The 17,022-nt window shown below is 37.2% G+C and overlaps 1 protein-coding gene across 1 annotated transcript in view; it reads left to right on the top strand.

The window, feature by feature from the left end:
- Positions 1-17,022, top strand: part of CNTN1 (contactin 1) — a 217,568-nt gene that overhangs the window by 41,392 nt on the left and 159,154 nt on the right. Inside the window, exon 2 of the mRNA XM_033057359.2 lies at positions 16,825-16,870. The gene's annotated coding sequence lies outside the window, so the exon portion shown is untranslated. The remainder of the gene's footprint in view (positions 1-16,824; positions 16,871-17,022) is intronic.

The raw sequence follows: 17,022 nt of genomic DNA, 5'->3' as shown, positions 1-17,022 counted from the left end.
TTCTGGGGAAGTAATCTGCCCCCTGTGTACAAAAGTGTGAAGAATTCATAATTTTAGAATAATAAAATATGTCTGATCCTATGTTTTAAACACAGTGCTCCTAAGATGCCAGAGGCTTTGCATTTAAGAACAGTGTATTTTAAAGCCCGCTGGTTTCCTCAGGTTATTTCTCAGGCAAGAAGTGCCAGCCCTAGCCATGGGGGAAGCAGACTCCAAGGCCTGCCATCAGCAGCTGTTTTTGGCACTCTATTAAGTAAAGCCTGATAATTCCAGCATTGGTTGCATGCAACTCAGTTTTCACCAAAGGAATGATTGCACCATCGGTTACAAAGGAAAACTTCCTGAATGAAAGGTTCTTGCTATCTGGAAAAACAAAAAATTCCGGTCATTGTACCTTTTTACCAGAAATTACTAATTACACCTCCCTGAGGTCTCCAGTGGACAGTTTATTGTGAACAACTTTTGCGTCATATTAATGCTGAGAAGGATTTTTATGTTTTTTCCCCCCAGTCCAAGTCATTGAACTTTATGCTTACAGGTGTTGTCAAAGAGTATGTTTGGCTGCAAGCCATGTTCCAGACCCTGGCATTTGTGACTGCTAAGACCAGTAAACAATCAAATACTCCAGCCATGTAGGGAAGATTGAAACAGGACTGAAAAAAAAGTGGGACATATGAATTCCCAAGGGGCTTAAGGAATGCTTCACTTGTTTTTGTTCTGGCAGCCAGTAACCAAATACTACTTTTAAAGCCTCATATTAAAAAATATCATCTTCCATTTGTTATGTAGACTATAGAAATGTCATGTGAATGCTGTGTGAAATTCAAATACTACAGCACTAAATTCACAAGATTCATACAGCTGTCTGGGCTGCTATGTATAATTTTACGAATTTTTCTTCTATTTTCTCATATTTCTCTTTTCATTTTTGTTTCATATGTTAAAGCCATGTGAGATAGCATGGTGTCATTTCTATTTACAGTCTGCATAATCCAATTTTTTCTTGCCTGTTTTGAATCTTTGTGTGTGTGTGTGCTAACCTTGTTTAACATCTAGTTGCTTTCCAAGGAAGAGCGTAGATTACAGAAATGCACACCAATGTGTGTGTGTGCCCTTTTTTTGGTTGCTCATGCTTCCAACACATTCTCCAGTGCTCTCAGGAAGAGTGAAACACCAAGTATAGGCCAAAGTTTCTGTGTGGAAAATGTAGCCTGTCTAACAGTGAAAGTCCAGTGGATTTCATTTTTATGTATGCATTTACTTGCAGTGACAACAAAGAACGGAGCATTATTTTCATCATGTAATTTTGAAGTATTTTATATCAATGGAGGAAAAATAAATCTTGTTCACATTTTCATTCCTGTAGGCTCTGGTGTAGTTGTGTTGTAATAGAACTGTCATACAACTGCCAGAACCTGCCCTGCAATTCAGCCTATTGGTGTGTGTAATGTATATTTTGTCAGGGCTAATTTGAGCAATGTTGTCAATAGCACATTATAAAAAAGCTTGTGGCAGCTGAAGCACAGGATAGCTGTAGGAGGGCTGGAGTAGCACTTGCTGCTCTAAAGAGTAATCAGAAATAGTTCAGAAACCAAAGAATTTGACCCCACTTCGATGTGAAAAGGGAGTGGAGAAAGAAAAACTTTAATCCCTCAAGTGTGGTTCAGCATCCCTGTGTCTATGTTTAGCATAATTTGGGATTTGGCACTCTGTGTGTGTGTCTCTGTGTCAGAACAGGCTGGCTGCCAATGTCAGCAAAAGTCAGTGTAATCCTCCCTCTGAGGAGGCACCTACACTCTGGGGCAGAGGGTCCTGTACAGCTTCTGCTGCACCTCCTGGTGTCCTCAGCCCTTCCTCCTCTCCACATGCTAGAAAGGATTTAGAAATGTGATAACTGCCTGGGGGATTAATAATCCGTTCTTGCCACGTCCTAAATTCATTTGTATTAGTTCATTTATTGCATAGTGAGGTTTTTATTGAATTATTGAGCTTCTGTGTGGATAAAGTTCTGCGTGAGGGGAGATACTGCACTGACAAAATCTGCTGAAAGCTGGGATTTGTGATGGATGCCATAGTCCTGGGAGTTCTTCAGCTGGAGATGGTTTAGAAAAGCAGCTGTTGGACAAAAAATTAAATGAAACATCAGCATCTGTCAATTCTTGTCTGTCAGAATTCAGAGATGGATAGTGCATTATTATTTAGAATATTGAAAGTTCTTTTTTTGTAAACAATTATTATTGTTTTATGCTGACTGTATTCTTGTTACTATTTATTCCCCGCATTCATGGGGGTTTTTTACAAGGTAGTGTGTGGCCTAAAATAGGAAGCTTATCTTCAGCAATCTGCAAACTGATGAAGCAGTCAAAGAAAATACAGAGCAATCATTTTTGTAGAAAATACTGAAGGAAAGTTACATCCTCAGTCTCTAGTGACAAGTGTCTGTTTGCTCCTTTGCATTAAAAGATGCTACAAGGTGATAGGAGTCATTACTGCTCCTTCAATAGAAATGCTGCTGAAAAGTACTGGTGTGCTTCCTTCTGGTGAGCATCTGCCTTCTCCACTTGGCATTCAGGGATGCTACACCAACCAGTTTATTTCCAAGGCCTGCAGAACAAAAAACACACAGCCAAACGTACCGCAAATTAATATGAAAGTGAGGATCTGTAGAGTAGAAATTACAGTTAGAGGAAGATTTACTGATTTTATACTGGCATTGTTTCTGCATTAACTCAGGAAAGAAATAGCTTTTCATCATTTCTGGAAAAAATTTAGGGAAAGGTGCAGGGTTAGTAACTGAGAAAAATATAAGTTTCCTGTCCTTCAGTTGGAAGATACAGTAATATATTTTTGTTGCCCAAAGTGGAAAATTTTTCTTTCAAAGTAAATAGCAGCAGAAGCAAAACAAAACAAAAAAAGCCATGAAAAGGAATGTTTTTCCAATAGGTTTTCAGGGTGAAAAATGGAAATAAATATGGAAATATTTTTAACCAAGACTTATCTGCTTTACCTTCTGATTCTCTATTCACTGAGAAAGGTAGGTTTTCTTTTTTATTTAATTCAAATTCTTACGATTGCAATTAAAATTCTTTGAGCAGAAACATAGATATAATATATTTAAACTGGGACGAGTTAAAATGCAGACTGTTAGGCATTTCTTGGATGGCCAAGAAATTACAACTAAAAGCTATGAGAAATAATTTAACCTGTGTTGGGGAAGTCTGTAAGAGCAGTTTTTATAAACTCCTATAAAACACAGGAGTCTTTATATGTAATATTATGAAAGCTCAAATTGGAAACCAAACTAATTAAATACTCTGCATTTAGAGCATCCAAAAAGACACTGCTGCAAAGCTTTATCTTATTCCTCAGTATTCATGGATGCTTTCAGATGTTTAGCTGAATCTGTCAAAAGTGAGTACAGTTCAGCTTCCATCTACAAGTTACAATCTCAAGGGAGATTCTCAAGACAGTCCTTGGTATAAGCAGTGAGATGAAGGAATAATTTTTTTTGTTTAAGAGTAAAGCAACTTCAGAAGAAACTTCAGATATTTTCCTTTATCAATTCCAAATCACTCATAATAAACATAGAAAGAGTTCTGGGTCAAGAAGCAAAAGCTTTAGTCAATATACAAAAGCAGCTCTGTTTTACAGTTTCAGGCAGTAGACTGCCTGGAATATCTTGTCTGCTACTTGAGCTCACCTCAAGTACCAAACCAAAGATGAAACATCTAAGTTTTCCTACCCAGGTAACAGGCTACTTAGTGGATTTCCTTAACTGAAAGTAAATCCATAATTTTGAAATATCTTTGGTTTTGAAAGATGAAATTTAAGGATGCTGAAGGGCCAATGACAACAGTATTATAATTACAAGAGAGTGAGAGTTCAAGAAATGTTGATACATTTCTTGGATAAAATTTCATATACAAAAGTGGGCTCCAGATTTAATGATATGATATTTAATGATATGTCAGTTAAATTGAATGTAGTGTTTTAGTCCCTTGCCATATTTTTTGCTGGTTCCCAGCTGTCCTAGAACCTTATTTATTTAAATAGATTTAACTGTGAAAAAAAATAATAAAAGCCATCCCAGTTTGATTATGTCATACTTTTAGCAATGAATCTGTCACTGTGTCCATCTGAATTGTGGCAAGATATTTGTCCTGTTTGTTTTTCTGTTAGACATAGCTTTCTCGGCAGTTATTTATGTGAATTTCAAAAATGTAGTTTCCTTGCTAGGGAACACAGTTGGTCTAGCAAAATGATTTTCTGGTGATGATTCTCATGAAACCATACTGGATAGAAATAGGAGTTGGGCAGTTATTTCCTTCCCTCATTCTGCAGTCTATGGGGAAAAAAAAGGACTGCAGAAATTAGATTTGAGGAAAACATGGTCTGCTCAGGTGGATTGTTAAGGCTTTCTTAATAAATTTTTTTAAAAGCAATAAAGGAATAGGCAGATTGGACCATTCAGGCAAATGGAAACAAGCTTTTCTTGGGAGTTTTTAATCAAAAATATATAATTATGGGAGGTAGATGAGGAAAGAAAAGGAAAAGCATTTCTTAAATGACTAGTCCTAAAAATAAGTAAGCAAGATCTTGCAGTGTTTTTTCTGTAGCAGGAACTTCCACAATATTTTGTAAACCATTTTGATCTTCCAGAAATTCCCATCAACATAAAGTCCTCATTATCTTCATGTGTGGTTTATCCTCCTCTACCCCAACTCCACTTTCCTCTTAGTAAATACAGAATAAATCCCCTTCAAAAAGCTTTAGTTTTCTGACTCAAAAAGTTGTTACATCCCCAAACTCATTCTTCAATTGGAAACCATTTCAAAATTTGTGCCTTTTTTCCCCCCATCATGTGAGTTGCTTTTGAGAATTAAAATATAAACAAAACATGAGAAATTATTTTCTAACCTAGTAATGAGAGATCTGAAATAGATTAGAGGAACCGGTTCTCAGTTACAATAAAAATAGTATCTTGGCCATGGAGAAGATTTCTTCCAGCATATCAGTTGTGTAAAGCAGTCCCAGTGTGAATAATGTTTCATAACACAGTGAAGAAATTCACTTAGTTTTAGGGGAAAAAAAACATGGTTCAAAGTCCATTAATCTCTGAAACACAGGACATTTATTATGCTCTTTTCTAATGCTCTTTTTGGCTTTTAGCCTTCTAATTGATGGAATATAGCCAGATTTCATAAACCATCCAGTCAGACCAGGCCAAGGCTTACAGGAGGCATGGAAGCTCACCAGGTACAGCTCAGCCAGTTGTGAGGCACAACTCAGCATTGACACAAACAGAATTTAAGTTTGATAGGGGTGTAAACAGAGATAAGTTTGTCTTTTGATAGTTTAAAGACATGTTATAACTTCTGTTAAAGTTCTTTTGTCTTATATAACCTTTGATTTTGAAATTTAGCCTTGATACATAAACATATATCTAATGTATGTGTACTCCTGAGAGGAAAAAAACAAACAATAAATCAAAGCCAGATTTTGCACATCATATAATCCATCATCTTTGGTTTATACAAGCGTATGCTCCCTGCTTTCCAGGGACCATGTCAAGGAGAGCAAAGTTCAAAGCACCATGCTTGAAGAGAGCGAGAGTTTCCTAAGCAGTGCACATCTGTTCTTGAAGTACTTTTGTAACATGCAACCATGAATGACCTTCTCTAGTTTGTATTTTAAAGGGAAACCTAGGATGATGTGGACATTGTTGAGATCATACAGTTATTATAGAGAGTTGTATCCAGTTTGATCAGAGGAAATTTTAACAGTGGTTTCAGTCAGAGCAGAATTTGCCTATTATTTTACAAAGTCTTAACAGTGCACAGATGGAAGAAGTGATTTATTTATTGACACAGGCTTTCTAGAAATAACTATAAAAGAGAGAACCTTGTAACATAAACACAGCATCACATAATGAAATCAACATTTATTTTTCTTAATTCTTACTCTTTATAAGATATAAGCACTAAAAGACCTTTCAAGACTTATTAGAGCCGTAGGATATCTGTAGTAGAGGCTGGAATAGGGGAAAAGGATTTTGTTTTCTCTTTGTCAAGGAGAATCAGCAAGATCTGATCTCCTCAGAGGTAGGAGGGAGTGAGTACAGTGAAAGAATTGCCTTAATGGTCCCTTCTGCAGAAGAGGAGATGCTTTTACTCAGTCTGACGTTCTCCTAAGGTTCTAGGTGAAGGATAGTCTGGGAGAGCTCCTTTCTTGGCAGATGCCACAGGAGCCATTCAGTCCATGGTGGTAGTGAGTAGCATGACTCTCAGGATGGGCCAGAGCAGCAAACCTGTCCTCTCTTAAATGGGGGCCACAGTCCACTCTCTCCTTTCTTCTGATATAAGGGTAAGGTTTATTTTGGGATGTGGGTCCTTTTTTTATCAGAAATTACTATTCAGTAGTGATGTATTTCTCTTTCCTTGTATTTTTTATTCCCTTATCTTTACTAAGAGGAGAAGGGTTGGAAAGCACAGCAAAGGTAAATATTTTCTTAACCTGGTAAAGATCAGGAAGTTCTCTGGGGTTCAAAGAGTCTCTCTTCCCTCTGGTAGGCATTCATGGTGCTGTGAGCAAAGTAATGGCTGTCAATGGCTAGCAATAAAGTAAAACAGATGAGACAGAGGACAAAACCAGACTGGCAATTAATTGTGGTTAATTGGTATAATTCACTGGCTTGTTTTTGAAAGCAGTCACAGAATATCTCCCTTGTGAGGGATGAGAGCAAATTAGAAAGCTAAATATTCTCTCATTGTAGCTCTTTGTAAGAATTTTCTTAATGTTTCATGATACATGGACTAGAAAATATCCACTTATTATCAGAATAGTGGACATTTTATGTGTACACTCACAAGCAAGTTGCTGCACTACTGTGTCTTCATCCCTTCCCACTGGTCATTTGCCTGTCTTGGCTTCCTCTGGCTGTGAAATCTGGGGGGGACTGAGCACTGCACTCAAATGGCTCAAGCTGTGCTGGATCCAGGTTTCATGACTCACTAGCAGCTGCAGCAGTGGCGTTCTAGCAGTCCATGTGTGGATAAGAGGAAACATCTCACTTCCTGTCGTGTGTTGGCAGAGCATGCAGCAGCCATGCAGTGTGGCCCTATTTGCAAGCACAGGAGAAGGGCGTGACTGTTGGAGCTGTATTTACTCTTCAAACAGCTGATCTGCATCTTCTGGGTCAGGTTAAAAAAACCCCCAGAAGCCAGGTGGAAGCTTCCCACAGGCTGAGCTGTGTTGGTGCTGCGTGACATGATACAGGTAACGTAGCCCAGTCTCTTTGGACTCTGTGATCTGACACAATATACATAATGTTAATCTGGAAAGCTCTCATAGTGCTTTCCTAACAATCCTAATCTCATTTTTCATTACATGGGGTCATTTATATTCCTGAGAGCTTATCTTAGTTTTTTTCCCTGTCAGTGATATCATCCAAAATCCTAAAATTTAGTGCTTTATTTATTTTTGCCAGTGGAGAAATCTGTTTTCTATGAATTGTAGAAATGGAAAACAGATGATCAGAACTTCAACACAGTTATTCTCCCACGTTAACTGTCCTGTGATAGCGCTTATATTGCCATCCTTCTCACGCTCCTCCAAGTTTGGGGAAATTGTAACTGTGACTGTAAACTCTACAGAAAGAAAAATAGTATGAGGTAGTCAGGTATAAAAGTCTAGTTCTGTCTTGGGGCAGAGGTCAGTCTCTTCTGCAGATACTTATTCAGGATCTTGTATTTTTATTATGAAGCTAATCATAAGTCTAAATCTATATACCATAACAGTAAGATACATACTTTGATATTTTTACTATATTGGTTTAGAAGTGAGATAAGTGAGATGACTCCCAGGTAGTAAAATGCTTTCTCTAATGGGTTCAAGAAGTCCTGTGAGGCTCTGATCTGGCTACATGCCTAATAGATAGCTAGGTTTCTAGCTTTTAAGCCCAGTATGCTGGCTTAATAAAAAAATAAGGAGATGGACTTCTGGGCATGATGTGGTAAACTGCATTAGCATTTTCTGTGTCTACAAGGCCAATTCTGCCAAACCATGAAATCATACATACTGATTTTACAGAGACTTTGGTTAACTGTGAGCCAAGATAAAATCATTAAATCATTCAACATAGAATATGAGCTGGCATTTCAGAAATTGGGCAGTAAGGAAAGAAAAGATATGTTTACTACTGATGACATTTTTAGACTTAAAGGAAACATATTTTGGTTTATGCTTATTTTTAACATCAAAGAAATTCTCTGTGGAATGGTATTTTGATCTGGGAGCACATGACAGAAGTGAAATTATTTGAATTTTAATTCAGATTGAATCCCATCCAAGTGATCAGTATCTGACTAGAATGAATATCTGACATTTAGAGATAGTAGTTCATGTGACAGGAATTGATGGTATAGTTCATTTTTCAATGAAGTAATTTTGCATAAAGTAATACTTTCATTAATTGATTAATTTCAAAGAAGTTATAAAAAGTTAAAATTGTTCTGCTTATTATTAGCCCAAGAGAAGCTGATTTTCTCTGGCTATATATAAATGTGAGGTTTACATTAGTAGAGTGGCAGAAAAGCCCATGACATGCTAAGGTTTCATGAGTATATGGTTTTCCAGAGAAACATTAAATGAAAAACAAAGGCCTGCATATTATTTAGCCTGTTTTTAAGGAAATGAGACATAAATGACTGTACTGTGCACTGACTGGTGTTTCTCTGGTAACTTTTGTACCTGTTGTGTGATTTCTAACTCAGGCTTGAGGACAAATGCAATTTCCCGAATTAAGCGCACCTGACCCCAGTGAGGAGGGTTACCTCGTGGTTACCTGTTGTGCTGGAAGCACACACACCTGCACAACTGGCTGCACTAGAGATATATGGCAGGTTGTGGTGACACTGGAAGGGTGATTTACAGAGTGTGGACATCATCTGTAGGTGCCATGGGATAGTGGATAATTCTGTAGGGTAAAGGAAGGAGCTGGAATTCTTCCTGAGGCAAGGCAGGGAGGAGAAGCTGCAGGATTCATGTATCTAAGGCTTCTTCAGACATCTGCTCATGCAGCAACTTACATTGCTCTATGAGTATGTAAATAAATGCCAAGAAAATTTTCTAAGTATTTTCTGGTTTAGTACGCATAGATGAATTGCTAAGCAAGATGGAAACAGAAGTCAGATATAAAAGAGGATTTTTGCTTGCTAGTACAGCTAGAAGTATATATTCGTTTGTCCTGTAAACAGGTGCCTTTTCTTAATGAAAATATCTTAACAGTATTTCACAAATAAAAATGAAGTGCTTTTAATGTATCAGGCTTTCAGCAGCTCTCTTTAGTGCCATGTGCGAAAAATTAAAACTAACACCCAAATACTTAGTTTCCTTTTTTTTTCACATACCATTTAAGCACTAGTATGTTTATTCCTGAGGCTTGATACTTGTGGTAGTAATATTTTGAATATCACATCTGATTTTGTCATAGAAACATATTAGTACCTTAAGGATTGCAGAATTATTAGTGCTTTTGTTTTCTAATCAGAGTTCTCAGATTAAGTTATTTAGTATCCTGCCTCTTGACAGAAATTTTAAGGCAATCCTTCTCCAGCTCCTACTAAAATTTTTTGGTTGCTCCCAAGGAGCTGATACAATGTCATTTCTCTTTTTGTAAATAGAGCTAAATCCAGATCTCTTTTTAGTTCTTGGGCATGCACTCACCAGCTGAAAAGCCTGTAATGAAGAATTGGATCATTTGTTTAATGGGTGTTCTGCATGATAGAAACAAGGGCAGATGCAGCTCCTTGCTCTTCCCAGTAAATCCAGGCCTGTGGAACATACTTTGAAGTGGTGACATTTAATGTTCTTTGGAGTAGAAATTAATTACTCTTTCTAAACCAGATGAATTAGGGTTTAGAAGGTAATACAGGCTACCTCTGAAGCCCACAAGTCAGGAATCAGAAAACTTAAATGATGTAGAACATGTAATTTTCTGCAATATTTCTTTCTATTGATTCCAGTGATAATTAAATACAAACCTTTTGGCAGTTCCCAGAACATTTTTATCAAATTTTACAGTGATGGATTGAAGGTCTTCATGTCCAGAGGTGAACAGGGTTGTTAGCATAACTCAGCCTGAGCTGGTTGAATGCACTTTGCTAGCATTATTCTCGAGGGTAAAAGATGATTTTCTTTTTGTATACTAGAAGAAATATATTACAGGTCTTTGACAACCCTAAATTTGAAAGCCCTTGATAAATTGTTTGAGCTTGGTTCACTCTGGCAAACCTTTTTGATTTGATACTTTTGGTTTCTGTAAATACTTCTATTTTTTACTGCTATTTTTTCAAACTGTCTCTTTATCTTTCAGAGCAAATACAATAGTGATACAATACATGAAAACGAGGGAGTCAGTAAATATGATTTTTTCCACTTCCTGATACATTTTATGTGAAATAAGAAAGCACTTTTCAAATCTAGCCTTAACTGGGCTAGTAATTGCTCTGGTCAATGGTGAAGAACATCCTTGTATTAAATACTGGATATACCACCCTAAGCTGAAGTACTAGTACCTCATTGAAATACCTAATTTTTTATAGATGTACCTAGTGCACAGAGTGATCTCATATGTATGGCTGTTACTGCTTCTGTGTGAATGAAACTTGTTCATTGGAGGGAGTCTGAGTCATTTGTGGTTGTGACCAAACGCAGATAAGAGCTATGTTGTGGTTTAACCCTTGCAGGCCATTAAGCACCAGCAGCCTGCTAGGATGGGGGTAGAATCAGAAGAGTATAAGTGAGAAAACCAGCGGGCTGAGAACAAGGCAGTTAATAGGTAAAGCAGAAGCTGTGCATGCAAGCAAAGCAAAACATGGGATGCATTCACTATTTCCCATGGGTAGGCAGTGTTCAGCCATCCCCAGGAAAGCAGAACTCCCTCACAGGTAACAGTGACTGGAGCAGAAAAACACCATCACTCTGAATGTCCCCAGCTTCCTTCTCCTTCCCCCAGGTGTGTATGCTGAGCACAGCACCACATGGTCTGGGATATCCCTGTGGTCACCTGGGGTCAGTTGTTCTGGCTGTGTCCCTTCACAGCTCCTTGTGCACTCCCAGCCTCCTCACTGGCAGGGTGAGGTAAGAAGCAGTAAAGGCCTTGACTCTGGCAAAGCTCTGCTTGGCAACAGCTGGAACACCCCTGTGTTATCAGCACTGTTTCCAGCACTAATCTAAAACACAGCCCCGTACCAGCTACTGTGAAGAAAATTAACTATCCCAACCATAATCAACACATGCTATTTTGTGAGGGACACCTCACAAAATCTTATGCATATAATGCTCAAAGTATAATGCATAAGCTAAATCTTTGGCTGTCCAAACATGCTCATTGGATCACTGAAATCCAATAACTACTAATCTAGTTTTGTCCTTCAATTAACTGGCGATTTAAAGATACACGAATGCCTCCAAAGTGGCAGCTTGAATATACCACTTTTAAATATAAGTATTACCACTATTTACAACAGTAAGTAGCACCAAGTGAATTTCTTTATGCTGACTATGGAATAAAATTCACTAATTCCTGCAATATATTGGTTACCATTTAAATATTCCCATATTTTTTATAAAAAAATATTTAATTGCCTAACTGTCAATAAATGGTATGTAAGTGGTGAGGGTAGCTATGAAATAGTGGATTTTCCTGGTTTTCTGGTGTTTCTTCAGCATTAAAATAGTATAGAAATGAGGAGGCTTGCAGTTTAGAGTGATTCTAACTTGCTCTCTGCTAAGACATTTGCAACACTACATCTCACACCCAGAGGACATTACAAAGAGACTTTTAATGTTTCCTTTTTAATGTTTTTAGTTCTGTAGTATGTGGTAGATGGTAATTTACATAACTAAAGTTTATGTTATCACATGGAACAATACTAGCAAAACAAGCTTGAAGATTCTCTAGAACAAGGGTAGTTTAATCAAAAAGAAGAAACTTAGTGTCTGCCAAAAAGCAAGCAGCTTTGGTTTTTGGTTTGTTGGGTTTATTTGTTTGGGTTTTTTAACCTCTTTTTGTCTTCAAAGCAACAGAAATTCATACTTACACTTAGCTTGCCACAGGCAGATCTTCTTGGCTTTGCCAGAAGCCATTTCTGTCTTGCATAAAGAATGGTTTATGAAGGAGGTTTTGAACAGAATTATATATTCTCCAATGGGTATCATTGCCTTAAAGTGATTAGTAAGGGATTTCTTAATATATGGAGGGGATCTCCTGCCGTATTGTTTGGAATAGACAATATACTCTTCAAATGCAAATAGTTTATATTATTTCAATAGTACTTTGATATGCTGGAAATCCTCTTTGCAACGCTTCAGCCAAATTAGTGGTAGAACGATAATATCAAATGAATGACTTGCAAATGAAAGTGGAGGCAGCATCTGTGTGCTGTTTGTATAAGCTCAGTTTCTGAAGAAAGATTAAATAAATAAGGTCCTGTTCCTGTACGATTATTTACGTGAATAAAGTTCCTGATATGTAAATTTTGTCAAGATAAGAGCCTTTGTAATTTCCCAGAGTGGAGCCATATCTGTTTCTCTTGTGATACACCTCCAGTATGAATGAACTTAAAATACTCAATTTTAATTCCTTGCGAACGCAGTGACTTAAGCTTCTGCCCTGAGTTAAAATCAGAATAAACAGGGAGCATTGCAGAGGCTCTTGGCACACTGACAGTTGTTCTCTTTTGCACTGTTGGGTGGAGTTGTTTATGGCCTGGGTTTGCATTGAGCTCAACTGTAGAAGGGTGAGACCTTGGATCTCCCCTGCTCACAGATCTAGTTGCCCCTGTTTGCAGACCTCAACAGCTAATGGAACTGCCTGCAGCCAGTAAAAGATGATGAGATGTTGCTGTGATTAACCAAAGCCATTTAAAAAATTGGTTAATTTTGCTGTAACATGATGGTGGCAGCTGCAAGTGTGTTTTTGATGTCTTTGGTAGCAGCTCCTGGGACTACAGGGGCTGTGCCTCTGTTACAGGGACAGAGGAATGCTGAGTGATGTAAGGACCTACAGTTTATCTTTAGCTATAGTCATAACTTTCTAATCAAAATACAGCTGTTATTTTGGTCCAGCTATTGATACAATTAATACACAGACTTCCTAGTATGTATTCCATTCACTCACTCTTTCAGCACCCTTTGAGTCTGCAGCCTGGTGGTGTCAGTACTTTTCAAGGACAACTGGAGGGGCAGATGAGTGAGGTTGAGTCAGTAGCACACTGGTGCAAGGATGAGTGGCATGCTAATGGTGGGGGTCCCTTACTGCCTTCTCCACTTAGATCCACTAAAGGATATTTTTACATGTTTACTAGCACAGTTGGCTTACTTGCACTTTCTTAATTAATTGATTCCCTGTTTCACATTGTACTTTTTCTTCTGTTTACTGCTGCTAAAACTGATTTTACCTGACTCACTCCTTTACACTGTGACTTGTATTTTCTGGCTCGTGCCTTTGGTATTTTCCTGTACTGGTGTTGCGCTACATTTTGAGGGTTTTTCTAGGGTTGTAGATAATTCTGTGATTTTTTCCATGACACTATAGTCAATTGTTTATGAAGGAGCTTTCTCAAATTTGGCTTCTGATGATTGGAAATTATAGCTTCCTGTGAATGTGCCTGAATCTGAATCTAAGCCTGGCCTTCAGCATATGAGGTGAATTAACATCTCAACTTAAGGAAGACTGGTGCAACTTCCACACAATAGTCCCAGAAAGAGCTAAACTACTTAATGATTTTTCCAGTTTTCAAGCTTTTTTTTTCCTGCCTTTTTTTGATATGTGAAGGATATGTAGGAAAGGTCATATGTGTGGGAAGAAGAAAAAAGATACTTAAAAGGATTAGGTGGAGATGCAGAGGAAGGCTTTATGGAAGGTTGGGAAGTTATGGCTAACAATTTGACTGAAGCTGCTAGAAAAATGTCAGAAGTCCTTACTGTTCTGAGTCAGAAATTAAATTTTAATGCAATTTATACCTTTAGAAATGCTTTGTCTAATGGTTTGTACTAAGATATATTTTTTTTGTGTGACAAACTAGCATATTGATATTTTAATTGAGCCTTAATATCTCTAGGTAGGTAAAAGCTTTATGCATCTTTGAAACTCCCCATGTTTCTTGTCCGTGGGTGATATTTTGCATTACATACTCCTTTCTATAGTGTCATCACAATGTATTCATGTATGTGACAAGTACTACAAAAGGGCTTTTCTCTGAGTGGAGGCTAATTTATAATGGCCTTTTTTTACCATTGCTGTGCACAGCCAGTGCCTGGTGCTGAACTGGTGGGTTCTTCTGATTAGCAAAGTCTGAAAGTGGTGTTCTCAAGGTCTCCTTATGATTTCTTTGTCATTACTGAGTTCAGCAGTAATCTTTATCCATCACAGCTCACTCTCTTGCTTCACACTCAGATTAAGGCTGAAGAAGTGAAGATGTTCTAAAACTCTGTGTGTTTTTCTATAAATTTTCATGTACAGAGATTCATACAAATCACTTCATTATCTTTTACAGCCCACTGTGAATGGGAAAAGTGGAGAAAAAATGAAAAAAAAATTCTGCCTGTCTTCATTACATTACAAGCTAAAATTATCAAATCATAATTTCATGATACCTGATGCAATATTGTGAGTCCTTGTAAAATGAATATGATCACTTTCCCAGCTAATTCAGTGTCTCGATTTAGGTACCAGTAGATAGAAATCCTTTGACTTCAGTGTTGTTCTTCAAATATGAAAGAGGAGTATGGCTTGATGTCTCCCAGAGTTGTCTGTGGAAGATGCTTATTTAGTCACCAGGAGTAAATCTTGCTGGAGCATCTCCTTCCCTTGCTGTGCCCTGGTATGTGGGCAGGGGTGCCACTGAGCTGTGAGGACGAAATTTGCTGGTGATTTCATTAACCTGTTTTTTTCTTCTTACATTGCGCTGCAGTCATAAGCTGTAGTTGAAATAAATGAATGTCAATCTTTTAACAACAAGTGCAAAGTTTGGTGTAAAATAAAGGGATGATAGAAAATAACATAGAGAAAGTTATAGAAATATTATTGTTAGTGGTGTTAGGGATTTTCACTGAATATGGTAGTAAGTACTTCTCATGCCTTTGCTTTAGAAAAATACATAATTAGCCTAGAGAGCTCTAATAAAAATTGACATTCTTAAAATGCTTGACATTTCAGAAAACCATTCAGAACCCTGATGCTGGATTTTTTCTGTTTTAATTTATTTTCCAACCCAGCTAATCAATTTTGAAGCAAACATGTAAACCTTTCTATTTAGAGCTGAATGACAGAATATATTGCATTATTCTGATGGTAGACTCAATAACTTGTTACTCCAAGAACTACATATTCAAGATAAATGTCTTTCTTGAAAACCAGTTTTTAGAGTTAATAAGACTTCTGACCATGCAAATACAAACTCAGCAAGGAAGTGAATGGAGAATAAAACTTAGGCATGGCAAAGTGAATATTTTTCTGTCTGCGGCTCTGTAAGAGTAGTTAAAACTATTAAAATTAGTTTTATCCACATATTCTCAGTAGTAGTTTACAAAGAGGTAGAAATAATAAAGTTTTATAAACGGGAAATACCCTGATATTCTGTCCATGTCAGCAGCAGCAGAAGGATTAAGCCTGAGTGTCTTAACATGTACTCTAACTGACTTATAAATAGGGAGAAGGGGTGAGCCTGAAAGTACAGTCACCATCTTCTTCTCTCAGCACAGTGAAAAGTAGTACACTAAGTCAGAGTGCAAGAGAAACTGAGTAACAAGCACACCTTGACTAAGCTACGTACAGAGTAATACAGCTTTGGGACCTAAGTGCCTGGATTTGTTATGGAACTCATAGAATTAGGAATTGACTTTATATGTCTAAAATAATTCCATATCTTACATACTTAAATCATTGACCTTTTGGCTATTAACATAAATTAAAAATCTTGTTTATAATATGAATGAACTACAGCTACAAAAGGAAATACACAGATAGGAGTGAGCTGAAAATCTGTTCCTTTTATGTAGCAAACTTCTGAAGTGAGTTCTCTATTATACAATGGTTGGGGTTACTGTAGATCTTTGAAGCATTTGAAAATTGCAAGTAGAGCCACTGGAGTGTTGTTCCTATCTTTGGTGCACTGACCAAGATGTATAGTGGATGTTGCTTTCAAACTGCTAAGAGAGGCAATTGAGATTTGGAGGTAGTTTGACAGCATCTACAGCTGTGCATCAGAAAAGAGTTGGTCCGAAGAAGTCATATCCAAAGTTGTGTACTTTTTTTTTCCCTGGAAGGGCATGCCAAAATTTGATGGATGGAGACAGATATAAGGATGGGTCAGAAGAGATAACACAAAGGGAAGAATTATGTGTTAGATAGAGCAAGAGTTTGGTGATAATATGTATCTGAGCAGGCATCTCAGTGTAATTTATTTCAGGAAAGAGCTCTAGGATCAAGAGTTTCTGATAAGGTTTTAATAACTTGGAAAAGCCAAGCCAGTTTGTAAAAATACCCTATAATAGCTTTTTGTGAAGTAATCAGGAAAAATAACACCACACAATTTACTCTGCTTTTGAAGTTTAATTTTAAAAGATTTTTGTGGATATGTCCTACCTTTATACAAAAAAGTGACTAACTGGAAACCCATATATTTATGACTGCTTGAAATGTCTGAGAAAAGCCAATTGTATGAGAATATTATGAAAATATGTATAACAAATTCTAACAGTTAGTAACTGAAAAACTGAGGATTGAACAAACAACTGAACCCTGTTTTTATTCAATTCTAGATACTGCCTCTGGATCCGCAGTGAAGCACAATCTACCTTATTAGAGGTTGGTGGCTTTTATTTTTTCACCTCTTAAATATAGTTTTAAAACAATCTTTCTAAAAGGCTGAACCTTGGTGTCTTTGATTGATATAGTGACAAGCTGTTTTGTTGAATATTTCTGTAGTACTGGACCCAAGGGATCTGTGTAATATAAGC

Source organism: Catharus ustulatus, chromosome 4, assembly GCF_009819885.2.
Source record: "Catharus ustulatus isolate bCatUst1 chromosome 4, bCatUst1.pri.v2, whole genome shotgun sequence".
Lineage (NCBI taxonomy): Eukaryota > Metazoa > Chordata > Aves > Passeriformes > Turdidae > Catharus > Catharus ustulatus.
Note: the sequence above shows the minus strand (reverse complement) of the source record. Positions and strands in the feature narration are given on the sequence as shown.